General features: G+C 49.3%; 1 long non-coding RNA gene across 1 annotated transcript; it reads right to left on the bottom strand.

Annotated features, from left to right (window-relative positions):
• Nucleotides 1-979: 979 nt before the first annotated feature.
• On the bottom strand, nucleotides 980-19,748 carry LOC136609368 (uncharacterized). The gene is made up of 3 exons (XR_010790046.1): nucleotides 19,699-19,748; nucleotides 6,829-6,933; nucleotides 980-1,073 (listed from the first exon to the last, which is right to left on the bottom strand). It is a non-coding gene; the product is annotated as an uncharacterized lncRNA (long non-coding RNA).
• Nucleotides 19,749-19,815: the final 67 nt, after the last annotated feature.

Genomic DNA, 19,815 nt, shown 5'->3' with positions numbered 1-19,815 from the left:
GACCCAAATCAAGCGAGATAAACATTTCCTGGGAACAGAAGTAGGAGTTGCACCAGGGCACCAAAAGAAGGCACCAATGTTATAAAGACATATGGTAGCTGTGGGTTTCTATTGCCGATTTTTACTGGTCCCTAGATCAGACCCCATAATTAGTACAGACTGTGAGATCAGACCCCATAATATAGTCCCGATTTAACTCCATAATTAAAACAGACATACTGATCCGAACCAATAATTAATATAGGCCTTGTAACACATCACATAATTAATACAGACTCCTAGATCTAATCTTATAATACAGACTGCCAATCTGACCACATAATTAAAGCAGACCCTAATCCAAACCCAAAATTAATATAGATCCCCAAATCACACCTCTTAATACAGACCCCCAGATAAGACCACATAATTAATAGAGACCTCACATTAGATAATTAATAGACATCCCAGGTTATATCATGCCTCTAAATTAACAGAGATTGCTGATCTGAAACCATAATTAATACAGCCCCAGTCCCCAGAATTCAGACCTCACACCAGACCATAAAAAAAACTACCCACCTCTCCTCACTCCTTCTGTCCGGTCACGGATCCCAATATTTTGCTCCAGGCCTTTGCTTCCTACTCTGCTACAGGTGCTGTACCAAATCCTGATGCTGACGTACATTATGGCTTGACATGGGTGGCATCAGAATTGGGTGCAGCACCAGAACCCATAGCAGGAAAGGATTAGCCGGGAATAAGAAACGCTGAAAAAGATAAAGATTGCCCACTGCTCCCCAGGGCTCCTGTAACAGTGAGCACTTTAAACACTGATGGAGGAAGTCATGGTATATTAGAGATAGTCAACTGGTGCAGAAAAAAATGTTATGAAAAACTTGCGTCCTCTCTGGCCTGTAGAAAGTTGTTGCCCTAGGCATGGGCCTACCAAATCACACCGGCCCCTCCCCTGATTCAAGGACCATGGTTTTAACAAACTCACCATGAGCTTGTCTGTCGGCCATTGCGCTATGAGCATCTTTACATTTTGATACTACATTCTTCGCATTCTCTTCTGCTTTATCACTCCAAGTCTTAATTTGAAAGGAAAAAAATAAACATGTTATTTTCCAAAAGAAAATAATTTGCTGTACAGTATGTATTACAAACCAAGGAAAAGAGGAGCTGTCGGCTCTCCTGTGTGGTGTAGTATATAGAGGAGCTGTTGGCTCTCCTGTGTGGTGTAGTATATAGAGGAGCTGTTGGCTCTCCTGTGTGGTGTAGTATATAGAGGAGCTGTCGGCTCTCCTGTGTGGTGTAGTATATAGAGGAGGTGTCAGCTCTGCTGTGTGGTGTAGTATATAGAGGAGCTGTCGGCTCTTCTGGGTGGTGTAGTATATAGAGGAGGTGTCGGCTCTCCTGTGTGGTGTAGTGTGTATATATAGGAGCTCTCCTGTGTGGTACAGTGTATAGAGGAGCTATCAGCTCTTCTGTGTGGTGTAGTATAAGGAGAAGCCCTCCTGTGTGGTGTAGTATATAGAGGAGCTCTCCTGTGTGGTACAGTGTATGGAGAGCTATCAGCTCTTCTGTGTGGTGTAGTATAAGGAGAAGCTGTTGGCTCTCCTGTGTGATGTAATATATAGAGGAGGTGTCGGCTCTCCTGTGTGGTGTAGTATACAGAGAAGCTTTGTAGTGTAGTGTATAGAGGAGCTGTGAGCTCTCCTGTGTGGTGTAGTATATAGAGGAGCTGCGGGCTCTCCTGTGTGGTGTAGTATATAGAGGAGCTGTCAGCTCTCCTGTGTGGTATAGTATATAGAGAAGCTCTCCTGTGTGGTGGTGTATATAGAGGAGCTGTTGGCTCTCCTGTGTGGTAGAGTGTATGGAGGAGCTGTCAACTCTTCTGTGTGGTGTATAAGGAGAAGCTGTCGGCTCTGCTATGTGGTGTAGTACAGTGTTCCCCAACTCCAGTCCTCAGAGACCATCAACAGGTCATGTTTTCAGGATTTCCTCAGTCTTGCACAGGTGATGTAATTATTGTCGGTGCCTCAGACATCGCCACAGGTGTTCTTACCATGGGAAATCCTGAAAACATGACCTGTTGGTGGTCCCTGAGGACTGGAGTTGGGGACCCCTGGTGTAGTATATAGAGGAGCCATGGACTCTCCTGTATGGTGTAGTATATAGAGGAGCTGTCGGCTCTCTTGTGTGGTGTAGTATATTGAGGGGCTGTCGGCTCTCCTGTGTGGTGTAGTATATAAAGGAGCCATGGACTCTCCTGTATGGTGTAGTATATAGGAGGGGCTGTCGGCTCTCTTGTGTGGTGTAATATATTGAGGGGCTGTCGGCTCTCCTGTGTGGTGTAGTATATAAAGGAGCTGTCGGCTCTCCTGTATGGTGTAGTATATAGAGGAGCTGTTGGCTCTCCTGTGCAGTGTAGTATATAGAGGAGCCATGGGCTCTCCTGTGTGGTGTAGTATGTAGAGGAGCTGTCGGCTCTCCTGTGTGGTGTAGTATATAGAGGAGCTGTCGGCTCTCCTGTGTGGTGTAGTATATAGAGGAGCTGTCGGCTCTCCTGTGTGGTGTAGTATATAGAGGAGCTATCGGCTCTCCTGTGTGGTGTAGTATATAGAGGAGCTATCGGCTCTCCTGTGTGGTGTAGTATATAGAGGAGCTGTCGGCTCTCCTGTGTGGTGTAGTATATAGAGGAGCTGTCGGCTCTCCTGTGTGGTGTAGTATATAGAGGAGCTGTCAGCTCTCCTGTGTGGTGTAGTATATAGAGGACCTCTCCTGTGTGGTGTAGTATATAGAGGGGCTGTCATCTCTCTTGTGTGGTGTAGTATATAGAGGAGCTGTCGGCTCTCCTGTGCAGTGTAGTATATGGAGGAGCCATGGGCTCTCCTGTGTGATGTAGTATATAGAGGAGCTGTCGGCTCTCCTGTGTGATGTAGTATATAGAGGAGCTGTCGGCTCTCCTGTGTGGTGTAGTATAAAGAGGAGCTGCCGGCTCTCCTTTGTTGGGGTGTATATAAAGGAGCTGTCGGCTCTCCTGTATGGTGTAGTATATAGAGGAGCCGTTGGCTCTCCTGTGTAGTGTAGTATATAGAGGAGCTGTCAGCTCTCCTGTGTGGTGTAGTATATAGAGGACCTCTCCTGTGTGGTGTAGTATATAGAGGAGCTGTTGGATCTCCTGTGTGGTACAGTGTATGGAGAAGCTATCAGCTCTCCTGTGTGGTGTAGTATAAGGAGAAGCTGTCGGCTCTGCTGTGCGGTGTAGTATACAGAGGAGCTGTCGGCTCTCTCGTGTGGTGTAGTACATAGAGGAGCTGTCATCTCTTCTGTGTGGTGTAGTATATAGAGGAGCTGTCGGCTCTCCTGTGTGGTGTAGTATATAGAGGGGCTGTGGGCTCTCCTGTGTGGTGTAGTATGTAGAGGAGCTGTCGGCTCTCCTGTGTGGGGCAGTATATAGAAGAGCTGTCGTCTCTCCTATGTGGTGTAGTATACAGAGGAGCTTTCGGCTCTCCTGTGCAGTGTAGTATATAGAGGAGCTATCGGCTGTGCAGTGTAGTATATAGAGGAGCTATCGGCTCTCCTGTGTGGTGTAGTATATAGAGGGGCTGTCGGCTCTCCTGTGTGGTGTAGTATATAGAGGGACTGTCATCTCTCTTGTGTGGTATAGTATATAGAGGAGCTGTCGGCTCTCCTGTGTGGTGTAGTATATAGAGGGGCGTCGGCTCTCCTGTGTGGTGTAGTTTATAGAGGGGCTGTCATCTCTCTTGTGTGGTATAGTATATAGAGGAGCTGTCGGCTCTGCTGTGTGGTGTGGTATATAGAGGGGCTGTCATCTCTCTTGTGTGGTATAGTATATAGAGGAGCTGTTGGCTCTCCTGTGTGTTGTAGTATATAGAGGGGCTGTCATCTCTCCTGTGTGGTATAGTATATAGAGGAGCTGTCGGCTCTGCTGTGTGGTGTAGTATATAGAGGGGCTGTCGGCTCTGCTGTGTGGTGTAGTATATAGAGGGGCTGTCGGCTCTCCCGTGTGGTGTAGTATATAGAGGGGCTGTCGGCTCTCCCGTGTGGTGTAGTATATAGAGGGGCTGTCGGCTCTCCCGTGTGGTGTAGTATATAGAGGGGCTGTCGGCTCTCCCGTGTGGTGTAGTATATAGAGGAGCTGTCTGCTCTCCCGTGTGGTGTAGTATATAGAGGAGCTGTCGGCTCTCCTGTGTGGTGTAGTATAAGGAGAAGCTGTCGGCTCTGCTGTGCGGTGTAGTATACAGAGGAGCTGTCGGCTCTCCCGTGTGGTGTAGTACATAGAGGAGCTGTCGGCTCTCCCGTGTGGTGTAGTATATAGAGGAGCTGTCGGCTCTTCTGTGTGGTGTAGTATATAGAGGGGCTGTGGGCTCTCCTGTGTGGTGTAGTATGTAGAGGAGCTGTCGGCTCTCCTGTGTGGGGCAGTATATAGAAGAGCTGTCGTCTCTCCTATGTGGTGTAGTATACAGAGGAGCTTTCGGCTCTCCTGTGCAGTGTAGTATATAGAGGAGCTATCGGCTCTCTAGTGTGGTGTAGTATATAGAGGGGCTGTCGGCTCTCCTGTGTGGTGTAGTATATAGAGGGACTGTCATCTCTCTTGTGTGGTGTAGTATATAGAGGGGTTGTCGGCTCTCCTGTGTGGTGTAGTACATAGAGGAGCTGTCGGCTCTCCTGTGTGGTGTAGTATATAGAGGAGCTGTCGGCTCTCCTGTGTGGTGTAGTATATAGAGGGGCATCGGCTCTCCTGTGTGGTGTAGTATATAGAGGGGCTGTCATCTCTCTTGTGTGGTATAGTATATAGAGGAGCTGTCGGCTCTGCTGTGTGGTATAGTATATAGAGGAGCTGTCGGCTCTGCTGTGTGGTGTAGTATATAGAGGAGCTGTCGGCTCTCCTGTGTGGTTTAGTATATAAAGCTGTCGGCTCTGCTGTGTGGTGTAGTATATAGAGGAGCTGTCGGCTCTCCCATGTGGTGTAGTATATAGAGGGGCCGTCGGCTCTCCCGTGTGGTGTAGTATATAGAGGAGCTGTCTGCTCTCCTGTGTGGTGTGGTATATAGAGGAGCTGTCGGCTCTCCCGTGTGGTGTAGTATATAGAGGAGCTGTCGGCTCTCCCGTGTGGTGTAGTATATAGAGGAGCTGTCGGCTCTCCCGTGTGGTGTAGTATATAGAGGAGCTGTCGGCTCTCCCGTGTGGTGTAGTATATAGAGGAGCTGTCGGCTCTCCCGTGTGGTGTAGTACATAGAGGAGCTGTCGGCTCTCCCGTGTGGTGTAGTATATAGAGGAGCTGTCGGCTCTCCCGTGTGGTGTGGTATATAGAGGGACTGTCATCTCTCTTGTGTGGTGTAGTATATAGAGGGGTTGTCGGCTCTCCTGTGTGGTGTAGTACATAGAGGAGCTGTCGGCTCTCCTGTGTGGTGTAGTATATAGAGGAGCTGTCGGCTCTCCTGTGTGGTGTAGTATATAGAGGGGCGTCGGCTCTCCTGTGTGGTGTAGTATATAGAGGGGCTGTCATCTCTCTTGTGTGGTATAGTATATAAAGGAGCTGTCGGCTCTCCTGTGTGGTGTAGTATATAGAGGAGCTGTTGGCTCTCCTGTGTGTTGTACTATATAGAGGGGCTGTCATCTCTCTTGTGTGGTATAGTATATAGAGGAGCTGTCGGCTCTGCTGTGTGGTGTAGTATATAGAGGAGCTGTCGGCTCTCCTGTGTGGTTTAGTATATAAAGCTGTCGGCTCTGCTGTGTGGTGTAGTATATAGAGGAGCTGTCGGCTCTCCCGTGTGGTGTAGTATATAGAGGGGCTGTCGGCTCTCCCGTGTGGTGTAGTATATAGAGGAGCTGTCGGCTCTCCCGTGTGGTGTAGTATATAGAGGAGCTGTCGGCTCTCCCGTGTGGTGTAGTATATAGAGGGGCTGTCGGCTCTCCCGTGTGGTGTAGTATATAGAGGAGCTGTCGGCTCTCCCGTGTGGTGTAGTATATAGAGGAGCTGTCGGCTCTCCTGTGTGGTGTAGTATATAGAGGGGCTGTCGGCTCTCCTGTGTGGTGGAGTACATAGAGGAGCTGTCGGCTCTCCTGTGTGGTGTAGTATATAGAGGAGCTGTCGGCTCTCCCGTGTGGTGTAGTATATAGAGGAGCTGTCGGCTCTCCCGTGTGGTGTAGTATATAGAGGAGCTGTCGGCTCTCCCGTGTGGTGTAGTATATAGAGGAGCTGTCGGCTCTCCCGTGTGGTGTAGTATATAGAGGAGCTGTCGGCTCTCCCGTGTGGTGTAGTATATAGAGGAGCTGTCGGCTCTCCCGTGTGGTGTAGTATATAGAGGAGCTGTCGGCTCTCCCGTGTGGTGTAGTATATAGAGGAGCTGTCGGCTCTCCCGTGTGGTGTAGTATATAGAGGAGCTGTCGGCTCTCCCGTGTGGTGTAGTATATAGAGGAGCTGTCGGCTCTCCCGTGTGGTGTAGTATATAGAGGAGCTGTCGGCTCTCCCGTGTGGTGTAGTATATAGAGGAGCTGTCGGCTCTCCCGTGTGGTGTAGTATATAGAGGAGCTGTCGGCTCTCCCGTGTGGTGTAGTATATAGAGGAGCTGTCGGCTCTCCCGTGTGGTGTAGTATATAGAGGAGCTGTCGGCTCTCCCGTGTGGTGTTGTATATAGAGGAGCTGTCGGCTCTGCTGTGTGGTGTTGTATATAGAGGAGCTGTCGGCTCTCCTGTGTGGTGTAGTATATACAGGAGCTGTCGGCTCTCCTGTGTGGTGTAGTATATATATTATAGAGTGCTGGAAACAATAAAAATAGAAGAAAACTTTGCAGAATAGCGGATAACAATAACTACCATTTTCTGCATGTTCGCAGCTTCTGGATCCACGTCACTCCTTGCATCATTGTGACACTTAATAATTTCTTTTTTATCTCCATCTGTCATCGGAATTAAAGCATTCTGTAATGAGAAAATAAAGTTATTGTGTTTTACTCTTTATAGTTTAACATACTTCCTAGTAGCTCAAAATTTAAATCCATCGCACCAAATTCCAGAGCTGTAGATGCAAGCAAGTTGAACTTTTAAGCCACTGAATAGCTCTTTTTCTGTTGTCTTAATCAACACAAGCCATTGTGTCTCAAGTTAAACTTTGCTTCATCTGTGGACTGTGTATTAGTTAAAGGACGTGTCTAATTTGGGCTCTGCCATATAAGTAAAGCTTGGGGCCATATCAGGGCCCTGGAAGGGCCCATAAGAGAAGGCCTGCATGACAGGGTTGCTAGGGAACCAAGTAGGCAGGATAGGGTTAATAATTATAATATTGAAGTGGTGCAGAATGGGGGGGGGGGGGGGGTTGTAGGATAAGGGGTAAAAGGAGTTGATTGGATGGGGGAGTAGCAGGGGGAGGAGTTATAAGAATGATAAAAGACAGATTTGTGCAGGAGCGCCATTTTCAAAAAGAATAAGAGCTGTGGTCCACCCATCCTCCTTAAAAAGAGGGCAAGGGGTTATTGACAAAGGGCAGTGAGTGGTTAAGTGCGCCTAATTGTAATACTGGATAAGAAATGATGAGTTATATGTTATGTCGTGGCAGCTGATGGTGGGCGGGGTGGTCCTTGATATGTTGGGTGGAAGAAAGTTTTGGTGGGGACGGCCTCACCTGGAAGACTTACCACCCTGTTAGTTATAGTGGTTGGGTCTAGTGTGTGGGAGAAGGCCAGGGAAGGGATCCCGGGTGACCTTAATCAATTTTGATATTCTAGTCTTCCAGTGGTTGGGGGAGGGGGGGGCTAGTGGTGTCTCTGAGCCGGGTGTACGGTTGGAGGCAAGGTAGGGTTTTATTGGAAAAGCACCAGACCCTTATAATTTTTTGGTTTGTCTCCAGGGGCCTCCTCTCCTTTATGGAAAAAGGTGAATAAAATTAATGTTATGCTCTTTTGTTAAATAAAATTGGCTGCTGTGGCCAAAAAATTCCAACGAGATTGGTGTCTGTGGTCTTATTATAAGGAACAGGTGGAGGTGTTCTCTAAGCGATGGTGAGTCTAGCATACCTGGGTCATGGAGTAGTTTCCATGTTATTATTCTTCTATGAATGTATTCGGATGACATAAAGATTTACTCCTTTCGTATTCACTACTGTAGTCTGAAAATACACTGATGGCCACTTTAGTAGAGTCAATGGCCATTTCACAATTAGGGCTTCACTATATATTTATTAGACCTTTAACTCTGCGGTGTAGCAGTAAATCACTGAGCTTTATTATTGGCTGCAACTTCTGTCAAGTCCCATAATCCGGGCAGGACTGTAGCGTTTAAACAGTGACTAGAGATGAGCGAACGTACTCGTCCGAGCTTGATATTCGTGCGAATATTAGGGTGTTCGGGATGCTCGTTACTCGTAACGAGTACCACGCGGTGTTCCGGTTACTTTCAGTTTCCTCTCTGAGACGTTAGCGCGCTTTTCTGGCCAATTGAAAGACAGGGAAGGCATTACAACTTCCGCCTGTGACGTTCAAGCCCTATACCACCCCCCTGCTGTGAGTGGCTGGCGAGATCAGATGTCACCCGAGTATAAAAGTCGGCCCCTCCCGCGGCTCGCCACACATGCCTTGTGAGTTAGCTGAGGGAAAGTACTATCGTGCTGGTGCTGCTGTAGGGAGAGCGTTAGGAGTTAGTGTAGGCTTCAAGAACCCCAAAGGTCCTTCTTAGGGCCACATCTACCTGTGTGCAGGCTGCTGCTAGCAGTGTTTTTATTTTTATTTTTCTCAAAATCGGCAGTGCAGAGCATTGCACCCGGTATTAGGGACAGAAGTGGTGCATAGGCAGGGAGAGTGTTAGGAGTGAGTGTAGCCTTCAAGAACCTCAACGGTCCTTTCTAGGGCCAAATTTAAACGTCTGCAGTACTGTGCTGGCTGCTGTTAGCAGTGTTGCATTTTTTTTTTTCTTCTAAAAATCGTCTGTGCAGAGCATTGCACCCTCCATTGATACTACAGGGACAGAATTGTGTAGGCAGGGCCACAACACAGTTATTGTTCATTGAATATACGCAGTGGGTCCTTCCCTTTGCAAAAAAGGAAAAGAAATTATATTTGGCCTGCCTGTGTCAGTCCTAAGGTCTCCGTGTACGTGTGTGCTGCGTGGAGAACGTACAAAAATCAGACGCAACCAGCTACGGTTTACTGCAGGCTTGCGCCATTGTCTTTCCTGACTGGCAAATACCTGCTCTGCTAGAGTTAATAACTCTGCTACACTAAAGTTGTGTGTCACTTTTTCAGGGCCACACTACAGTTCTAAAAGTTATTGTTCATTGAATATACGCAGTGGGTCCTTCCCTTTGCAAAAAAGGAAAAGAAATTATATTTGGCCTGCCTGTGTCAGTCCTAAGGTCTCCGTGTACGTGTGTGCTGCGTGGACAACGTACAAAAATCAGACGCAACCAGCTACGGTTTACTGCAGGCTTGCGCCATTGTCTTTCCTGACTGGGAAATCAAATCACTGGTAATACAGCATGCTGAGGGGTAGGGGTAGGCCTAGAGGATGTGGACGCGGCCGAGGACGCGGAGGGCCAAGTGAGGGTGTGGGCACAGGCCGAGCCAGTGCGGTGGCCAGGGGTAGAGGCAGGGCCAGACCGAATAATCCACCAACTGTTTCCCAAAGCGCCCCCTCGCGCCATGCCACCCTGCACAGGTCAAGGTGCTCTACGGTGTGGCAGTTTTTCACAGAGACGCCTGACGACCGACGAACAGTGGTGTGCAACCTTTGTCGCGCCAAGATCAGCTGGGGAGGCACCACCAACAGCATGCGCAGGCATATGATGGCCAAGCACCCCACAAGGTGGGACGATGCCCGTTCAACGCCTCCGGTTTGCACCACTGCCTCTCCCCCTGTGCCCCAACCTGCCACTGAGATCCAACCCCCCTCTGAGGACACAGGCACTACCGTCTCCTGGCCTGCACCCACACCATCACCTCCGCTGTCCTCGGCCCCATCCAGCAATGGCTCTCAGCGCAGCGTCCAGACGTCTCTAGTGCCACAGTTTGAGCGCAAGCACAAGAACGACGCCACGCACCCGCACGCTCAAGCGTTAAACGTGCACATTGCAAAATTGATCAGCCTACAGATGCTGCCGTATACGCTTGTGGAAAAGGAGGCTTTCAAAAGCATGATGGCGGCGGCTGCCCCGCGCTACTCGGTTCCCAGTCGCCACTACTTTTCCCGATGTGCCGTCCCAGGCCTGCACGACCACGTCTCCCGCAACATTGTACGCGCCCTCACCAACGCGGTTACTGCCAAGGTCCACTTAACAACGGACACGTGGACAAGCACAGGCGGGCAGGGCCACTATATCTCCCTGACGGCACATTGGGTGAATTTAGTGGAGGCTGGGACAGAGTCAGAGCCTGGGACCGCTCACGTCCTACCCACCCCCAGAATTGCGGGCCACAGCTCGGTGGTGGTATCTGCGGCGGTGTATGCTTCCTCCACTAAAGCACCTTCCTCCTCCTCCTCCTCCAACGCAACCTCTGTCTCGCAATCAAGATGTGTCAGCAGTACGTCGCCAGCAGTCGGTGTCACGCGGCGTGGCAGCACAGCGGTGGGCAAGCGTCAGCAGGCCGTGCTGAAACTACTCAGCTTAGGAGATAGGAGGCACACAGCTCACGAACTGCTGCAGGGTCTGACAGAGCAGACCGACCGTTGGCTTGCGCCGCTGAGCCTCCAACCGGGCATGGTCGTGTGTGACAACGGCCGTAAGCTGGTGGCGGCTCTGCAGCTCGGCAGCCTCACGCACGTGCCATGCCTGGCCCATGTCTTTAATTTGGTGGTTCAGCGCTTTCTGAAAAGCTACCCCCACTTGTCATACCTGCTCGGAAAGGTGCGCCAGCTCTGCGCACATTTCCGCAAATCCCACACGCACGCTGCCACCCTGCGGACACTGCAACATAGGTTTAATCTGCCAGTGCACCGACTGCTGTGCGACGTGCCCACACAGTGGAACTCTACGCTCCACATGTTGGCCAGACTCTATGAGCAGCGTAGAGCTATAGTGGAATACCAACTTCAACTTGCGCGGCGCAGTGGGAGTCAGCCTCCTCAATTATTTACAGAAGAGTGGCCCTGGTTGGCAGCCATCTGTCAGGTCCTTGGAACATTTGAGGAGTCTACCCAGGTGGTGAGCGGCGATGCTGCAATCATTAGCGTCACCATTCCTCTGCTATGCATCTTGAGAAGTTCCCTGCAAAGCATAAAGGCAGACGCTTTGCGCTCGGAAACAGAGCCGGGGGAAGACAGTATGTCGCTGGATAGTCAGAGCACCCGCCTGTCTATATCTCAGCGCGTTGAGGAGGAGGAGGAGGAGGAGCATGAGGAGGATGAGGAGGAGGGGGAAGAGACAGCTTGGCTCACTGCTAAGGGTACAGATGCTGCTGGGCTGTCATCCTTTCAGCGTGTATGGCCTGAGGAGGAGGAAGAGGAGGAGGAGGAGGATCCTGAAAGTGATCTTCCTAGTGAGGACAGCCATGTGTTGCGTACAGGTACTCTGGCACACATGGCGGACTTCATGTTAGGATGCCTTTCTCGTGACCCTCGCGTTAGACGCATTCTGGCCACTTCAGATTACTGGGTGTACACATTGCTCGACCCATGGTATAAGGAGAACTTTTCCACTCCTGATTCCCGAAGAGGAAAGGGGTTCGAGAGTGATGCTATACCACAGGGCGCTGGTGGACAAACTGATGGTAAACTTCCCATCCGACAGCGCTAGTGGCAGAAGGCGCAGTTCCGAGGGCCAGGTAGCAGGGGAGGCGCAGAGATCAGGCAGCATGTACAGCGCAGGCAGGGGAACATTCTCCAAGGCCTTTGCCAGCATTATGGCTCCCCAGCAAGACTGTGTCACCGCTCCCCAGTCAAGGCTGAGTCGGCGGGAGCACTGTAAAAGGATGGTGAGGGAGTACGTAGCCGATCGCACGACCGTCCTCCGTGACGCCTCTGCCCCCTACAACTACTGGGTGTCGAAGCTGGACACGTGGCCTGAACTCGCGCTGTATGCCCTGGAGGTGCTTGCTTGTCCTGCGGCTAGCGTCTTGTCAGAGAGTGTGTTTAGTGCGGCTGGGGGAATCATCACAGATAAGCGTAGCCGCTTGTCAACCCACAGTGCCGACAGGCTTACACTCATCAAGATGAACAAAGCCTGGATTTCCCCAGACTTCTCTTCTTCACCAGCGGACAGCAGCGATACGTAAGCAATACGTAGGCTGCACCCGCGGATGGAAGCTACGTTCTCTCTCACCATCCAAAACGGAGACATTTCTGCTTCATCAATCTGTGTCTAATATTCCTCCTCCTCCTCCTGAAACCTCACGTAATCACGCTGAACGGGCAATTTTTCTTAGGGCCACAAGGCTCACTCATATAATTTTTCTAAACAATTTTTATATGTTTCAATGCTCTTAAAAGCGTTGAAACTTTAACTTGAACCAATTTTTCGTTAAACTGGGCTGCCTCCAGGCCTAGTTACCACTTAAGCCACATTAACCAAAGCGATTAATGGGTTTCACCTGCCCTCTTGGTTGGCCATGGCCAATTCTTTGGATGTACATTAGTACTGTTGATACAGCAATTTTTGTGGGCCCTCGCCTACAGTGTAATCAAATGAATTTTTAGCCCACCTGCATTACAGCTGACGTTACATCAGCTGTGTTGGGCAATGCAATGGGATATTTTTATGTACCGCCGGTGGGTTCCAGGGAGCCACCCATGCTGTAGGTGCACACGGAGTTTAACCTACATGTGTCCACTTGTAAAGAACCCCAGTCTGACTGGGGCATGCAGTGTGGGCCGAAGCCCACCTGCATTAAGCACGACATTACTACCTCAGCTGTGTTGGGCAATGCAATGGGATATTTCTATGTACCGCCGGTGGCTTCCTGGCACCCACCCATGCTGTGGGTCCACAGGGAATTATAAATGCATCTGTTTCCACTTGTAAAGAACCCCAGTCTGACTGGGGCATGCAGTGTGGGCCGAAGCCCACCTGCATTAAACATGACATTACTACCTCAGCTGTGATGGGCAATGCAATGGGATATTTTTATGTTCCGCCGGTGGGTTCCAGGGAGCCACCCATGCTGTCGGTCCACAGGGACTTCACAATAGGGAGTTGTACCTGCCTGTGTCTATGAATTAAAAACCGCGGTCTGACTGGGGCATGCAGACACCTTGACAGAATGAATAGTGTGTGGCACATAGGTTCCCCATTGCTATGCCCACGTGTGCAGCTCCTGATGGAGGTGGCACAGGATTCTATTTCTCATTGCTTCTGTACAGCATTGTGGGCTATCGCCCCGCCCCTTTTAAAGAGGGTCACTGCCTAGCTGTGCCAACCCTCTGCAGTGTGTGCCTGCGGTTCCTCCTCATGGCAGACGCACTTCTAAATAGACATGAGTGTGGCGTGGCATGAGGGCAGCTGAAGGCTGCGCAGGGACACTTTGGTGTGCGCTGTGGGGGGGAGGGGGGGCGGTTGGGCAGCATGTAACCCAGGAGAAGTGGCAGCGGAGTGTCATGCAGGCAGTGATTGTGCTTTGTTGGAGGTAGTGTGGTGCTTAGCTAAGGTATGCATTGCTAATGAGGGCTTTTCAGAAGTAAAAGTTTTTGGGAGGGGGGGGGGCCCACTCTTGCCGCTATTGTGGCTTAATAGTGGGACCTGTGAACTTGAGATGCAGCCCAACATGTAGCCCCTCGCCTGCCCTATCTGTTGCTGTGTCGTTCCCATCACTTTCTTGAATTGCCCAGATTTTCACACATGAAAACCTTAGCGAGCATCGGCGAAATACAAAAATGCTCGGGTCGCCCATTGACTTCAATGGGGTTCGTTACTCGAAACGAACCCTCGAGCATCGCGGTAATTTCGTTCCGAGTAACGAGCACCCGAGCATTTTGGTGCTCGCTCATCTCTAACAGTGACCAAAGCGGGGGACCAAACACCATCGCAGGACACAGTGGGAGCACCGAGAGGTGAGTATGTGTTGATTATTTTATGTTCATACTTGCAGAAGGGCTTTAACTAATCTATTGTAACTTGGACAGCTCCTTTAACAGCTAAGGACTGCCCCCATTGTATGTTTTTGTTTTTTTATTTATCCATCAACTTAGCTTTCTAAGGATTTGTTTTTAGTGGGCCGAGTTGTATTTTTCAATGGTGCTATTCTATGGACCATGTAATGTACTGAAAAACATAAAAAAAAACCCCTCTAAGTGGAGTGAAATGAAAAAAAAAACAAAAACGCAATTCCGCCATTCTTGGGGGCCTTGTTTCTACGACATACATGCTGCAGCAAAAATGACAGGATAACTTTATGCTATGGGTCAGTACAATTACTACCATACAGAACTTTTTTATTTTCCCATCGATATAGTTGTGTGAGAACTCATTTTTTGCAGGACGTTCTGTAGTTTCTATTGGTGGTATTTTGGAGTATATGAGACTTTTTGATCACTTTTTATTTTGTTTTCTCTCAGAGATGGGATGACACAATTGTGTTTTGTTCGTTTTTTTCTGACGACATTCACTATGCGAAGTAAGTAATACATTATTTTGATAGAATGGTCTTTAATAGACACAGCGATACCAAATATGTTTTTTTTTTTTACTATTTTTTTAATGTTATAAATATGAGAAAAGGGTTTTCTTTACTTTTATTATCTTTTATAATAATTGCGTCCATAACCTATTGGTTGTTATGGACGCAACGATACCAAACACATATTTTTTTTTTTTGTCTAAAGCAATTTAGTGTTAGGCTTTATTCCCACGAGTGTATATCAGCTGCCGCTTTCACGGCAGCCGATATACGCTATGGTCTAGGGAGTAAAAACTCGTGAACGGGTGCACAAATTTAATGTTTGTGTGCCCGTTCAGACAGCATTGGCCCCGGTGCATATATGCCGAGTCCGCCATGCCATGGCCCCTTCCCTCCCTCTCAATGGCTCACCTCCTCTCTCGTACCCTCTGGGTGATTGCAAAAGGAGGGGGCGGGGTGGGAGTGGAGCTAAGCTCCCACCACCTCCCGCCCCTTGTCCAGAGCCAGCAATGGGAGGGGACAGGCTAGGGGTGGAGCTAAGCGCCACCCTGTCCTGCCGCCTCCCATTGCTGGATCTGGACAAGGAGTGGAAGCTTGGCTCCACCCCATCCGGCCCCCTCCCTTTGGCAGCAGCCGAAGGGGAGGAGCGAAAAGGGAGGGAGTTTAGCAGTCCATGCAGTTTAGGAGTTTAGGAGCCCATGCAGCGGCCAATGTATACCAGCCGAAAAGATAGTTCTAGGACTATCTTTTGGGCCAGACGTAAAAGCGCCCGGTGCTATATTGGCCCGGTCAGGCGCTTTTACGTCTCAGGAATATGGCCATGTGATCTCATGCATTGGAATCCAATGCATCAGATCATAACATATATTGGCCGACCGTGAAAACGGCAGGCCAATATACGCTCATGTGAAAGAACCCTTAATCAAGTCATCATTGCTGATTTTTGCTATTAATGGCTAAAATGGTTGCAATGAGTTCTTTTTGACTAGGATCTATTTTCTTCACACTTCTGGTCACATGATGTGTGATCTGGCTGCTTATTAGGCTGCTAATGTTCATCGTTACTTTTGCTGGCACATGAGCGCTCTGCACTTCAGCAGGTCACATGATGCACTCTATGATGTCATGGGTTACTGCGGGAGTAATCCAAGAGTGTAATGATGCATAGAACTTAGAGGGTTTTTTCGTGGAAAATACTATTGACGACCTATCTTCAGGATAGGTCATCAATAGTTGATCGGCTGGGTCCATTACTTGGGACCCTGACTGATCAACTGATTGTTTGCCCTCTTCTCTAACCTCTGTGTAGTGGTTGGCACTTGTATTTGCAAGCGCAATTCTTATTGATTTCAAGTGGTGGCCACTACACAGAGGTTGGAGCAGAGACTTCCGCTTCAACCCTTGTGTAATTACAGCACTGCCAGCGGGTGAACAATCGGCTGATCGGTTGGGATCCTGAGCAATGGACACCACCCTATCAACTATTGACGACCTACATTGCGGATAGGTCATCAATAGAGATGAGCGAGCGCACTTGTCCGAGGTTGATGCCCATTCGAGTATTAGGCTACTCGAGATGCTCGGTACTCGAGACAAACACCACGCGGTACTCAAGTCAATTTCATTTCCCCTCCCCTCATGTTTAGCACAATTTTTTTAGCCAATAAACATGCAGGGAAGGCATTACCACTTCCTGCTGAGACGTGCCAGCCCTGTGCACATCTGCAGCAGTAAGTGGATGGCGGGATCAGGTGACTGCTGAGTACTTAAACTGATGCCTCCCGTGGCTCGCCTCAGACGCATGCTGGCAGAGGTTAGGGAAAGAGCTGCTGTTGAGATAGGGAAAGTGGTAGTGTAGGGTGCAATTAGGCAGCGATCCTGACATCAAAAACCCAACAGTCCTTCTTAGTGCTATTCATCATTGTGTGCATTACTTTTTTGGCTGGCTGGGAGCAGTAGTGCACCAATTTTTTTTTTTCAAGCATCTAGGCCTATGCAGAGCATTTCACATCTCCCATTTGCTATGTGTAGTAAATTAGCCAGAGTTCTCATCGCTAAACAGCCCGCTATTTTTTTCTGGGGCAGTGCCGAGCATCTCACAATACCCTTTCCTTGTGGGCAGTTAAGTAGCCGCAGTTATCAGCAGCACTTTCCACTGGGTTAATAGTTTCTCTGTCCCTGTGTAGAGCATCTTACAATACCCTTTCCTTGTGTGCGGTGAATTAGCCGCTGTTATCAGCACTATCCACTGGGTTACTTTTTTCTGCCACTCCATACAGCCTCTCTCATCTACAAGTCTCTGTGAGTGGTAAATTACCCCTAGGTATCAGCGCCAGACAGCGGTTTAATTTTTTTCTGTCACAGCATAGAGCCTCTGGTATCTACAAGTCTCTGTGTGCGGTGAATTACGGCCCAGTTGTCAGTGCTGTACAGTGGGGTAATTTATTTGGCCCTGCTCTATTCTTTATCTGACATGATGAAGAGTAGGGGCAAGGGTCGAGGACGCGGGTGTCCAAGTGAGGGTGTGGGCAGAGACCGAGGTCCTGGACGGGGCGAATCAGAGCCGGCTGCTGAGCGATTAGGAGAGCGTCACGTCTCTCCGATCCCCAGCTTTAGCTCACAATTTGCGGGTCCGCGTGGTAGACCCCTATTACAAGCACAGCAGTGCGAGCAGGTCCTGTTGTGGATCACGGATAACGCGTCCAGCAATGTATCGAACCCCCAGTCTTCCACGCAGTCCCCTCCTTACAGGTTAAGGACTGCACCTCTAAATCCTCTGGCTGCTCCTCCTTCCTCCCAGCCTTGTCACTCCATGAAAATGACAGATTCTGAGCAGGCAGAATTCGAGGAACTGTTCTTGGGTCCCTGCCATGAGTGGGGAAAAAACGGTTCCTCACCCACCTGAGGAGTTTGTCGTGACCGATGCCCAACATTTGGAAACTTCCCAGAGTCCAGGTGATGAGGCTGGGGACTTCTGGCAACTGTCTCAAGAGCTTTTTGTGGATGAGGATGATAAGACACAGTTGTCTCTCAGTGAAATCCGAGGGAGGAGCGCACAGAGGATTCAGAGGAAGAGCTGCTGGACAATGAGGTGACTGACCCCACCTGGCCTGCTAAGCCTACTGAAGACAGGGTTTCAGAGGGAGAGACAAGTGGAGCAGCAGGACAGGTTGGAAGAGGCAGTGGGGTGGCCAGGGGGAGAGGCAGGGCCAGAGCAAAGAATCCCCCAACTGTTTCCCACAGCACCCCTTCCGTGCAGAGGGCTAGGTGTTCAAAGGTGTGGATGTTTTTTAGTGAGAGCGCGGATGACCGACGAACAGTGGTGTGCAATCTGTTCCGCACCAAGATCAGCCGGGAAGCAACCACTACCAGCCTCACCACCACCAGCATGCGCAGGCATATGATGGCCAAGCACCCCACAAGGTGGAACGAAGGCCATTCACCGCCTCTGGGTCACACCACTGCCTCTTCCCCTGTGCCCCAACCTGACACACAGGTCCAATCCCCCTCCCAGGACGCAGGCACGAGCGCCTTCCGGCCTGCACCAATACCCTCACCTCTACGGTCCTGCACTGCCTCCAGCAATGTCTCCAAGCACAGCGTTCAGCTGTCGCTAACACAAGCGTTGGAGCAAAAGTGGAAATACACCACCACCCACCCGCATGCACAAGCTTTAAATGTGCAGATTGCCAAATTACTCAGCCTAGAGATGCTGCCTTACAGGCTAGTCAAAATGGAGGCTTTCAAAAACATGATGGCGGCGGCGGTCCCTCAGTACTTGATCCCCAGGCACCATGGTGGAAAAAGTGATGCGAAAGTTCCCATCTGACAGCGCTAGCGGTAGAAGACGCAGTTCAGAGGGCCAATTAGCAGGGGAGGCGCGGGGATCAGGCAGCATGTCCAGTGCAGGCAGGGGAACACTCTTCAAAGCCTTTGGCAGTTACTTATATTTAAAGCCCTTCCCTGAAATCAATTGATGGGGTGCCAGCAGCAGAATCCTCTACCGCAGCTGCGGTAGAGAATTGAAGCATTCCTTTGCTGTATTTGTCACAGATGTGGCAGATGCAGCAGCAGGGAATTTCTTTTTACTAGCGGGGATGAAGGAAACATCTGCCACATGCAGCAGATGTGTTCTTCATCCCCGCGGGGTACACAGCAGCAGCAGATGGGTAAGTTTATTTTTTATTTATTTATTTTTTACACTAAAATTTTTGTTTTTCAGGGAAGAGCTTATTTGTAAAGCCCTTTCCTGAAAAACAATGCAGGAGTGCCGGCAGACCATTGTTTTCAATGGAGCCACTGACAGCAGCCGTGGCTCCATTGAAAACAATGCGTGCATTCACTATGGTGCACGCATGTCCTATCTTTGCAGGCACACGCCTGTAAAGCACGGACATGTGCACACACCATAGGAAATGCATTGGGGCGAATAGACGCGTGTATTTGTGTGTGCATATGCACGCACAAAATACACGCTCGTCTGAAGCCACCCTGATATCCTTCCTGATGTATTTTGACACTTTTAAAAATAAAATTTAGTGCCCATAGCAGCCATACCTTTAACTATCCCCCCACACCTTCCTGCTAGAGTAACTAGAAGCAATGAGAGGGGTTTTCTGTCCTCTTTTTTACCAATGACCTATCCTCTGGACGTGACTTACTGACCAGCAGAGAACTAGGAAGTGCCGTAGCAGCATGGCTCTCCCATTGATTTCAATGGGAGTGAAGCTGGCGCGCACACTTACTGTGTTAACGGCTAAAGACATCGTCCAGGCCTGCTGCACTGACAGCAGGCTGGATGGTTGACTGATGGACGGGGATCCTGCATGGTGGACTGCCATCCAAAAACTACTGATGACCTTTCCAGTAGATAAGTCATCATTAAAAAAGAAAGCAGATAACCCCTTTAAGAGTGTCTGGTTGTTTTCGAGGGGTAGTGAAGGAATTATATTGTTGTGTTAAACCCATGCTCTTCATCAGAAGAATCTATGTGACAATAAGCTACATCAGTAATACATTCTTCTTTTCAAAGTTTTTTCTGTGTCTGTGTTCAATAAGTTAAAAGGGTTTACTGTAGCCGGAAATTGTGTCACACAACTACTTACTTATGTATAGTGCAAAAGTAAAATCTCTCATGGGTGAAGCTTACCCTATTTCCTGTATTGTAGTCTTTGATTTTACCTGGACGATAGTCTCTCTTTCCAAAACAAAACAAAAACAATCTGTTAGTGTATTTAACTTTCAAGTTGTACAGTTAGTATTCTCT

Source organism: Eleutherodactylus coqui, chromosome 1 (genome assembly GCF_035609145.1).
Source record: "Eleutherodactylus coqui strain aEleCoq1 chromosome 1, aEleCoq1.hap1, whole genome shotgun sequence".
Classification (NCBI taxonomy): Eukaryota; Metazoa; Chordata; class Amphibia; order Anura; family Eleutherodactylidae; genus Eleutherodactylus; species Eleutherodactylus coqui.
This window is presented reverse-complemented; position numbering and strand designations above follow the sequence as displayed.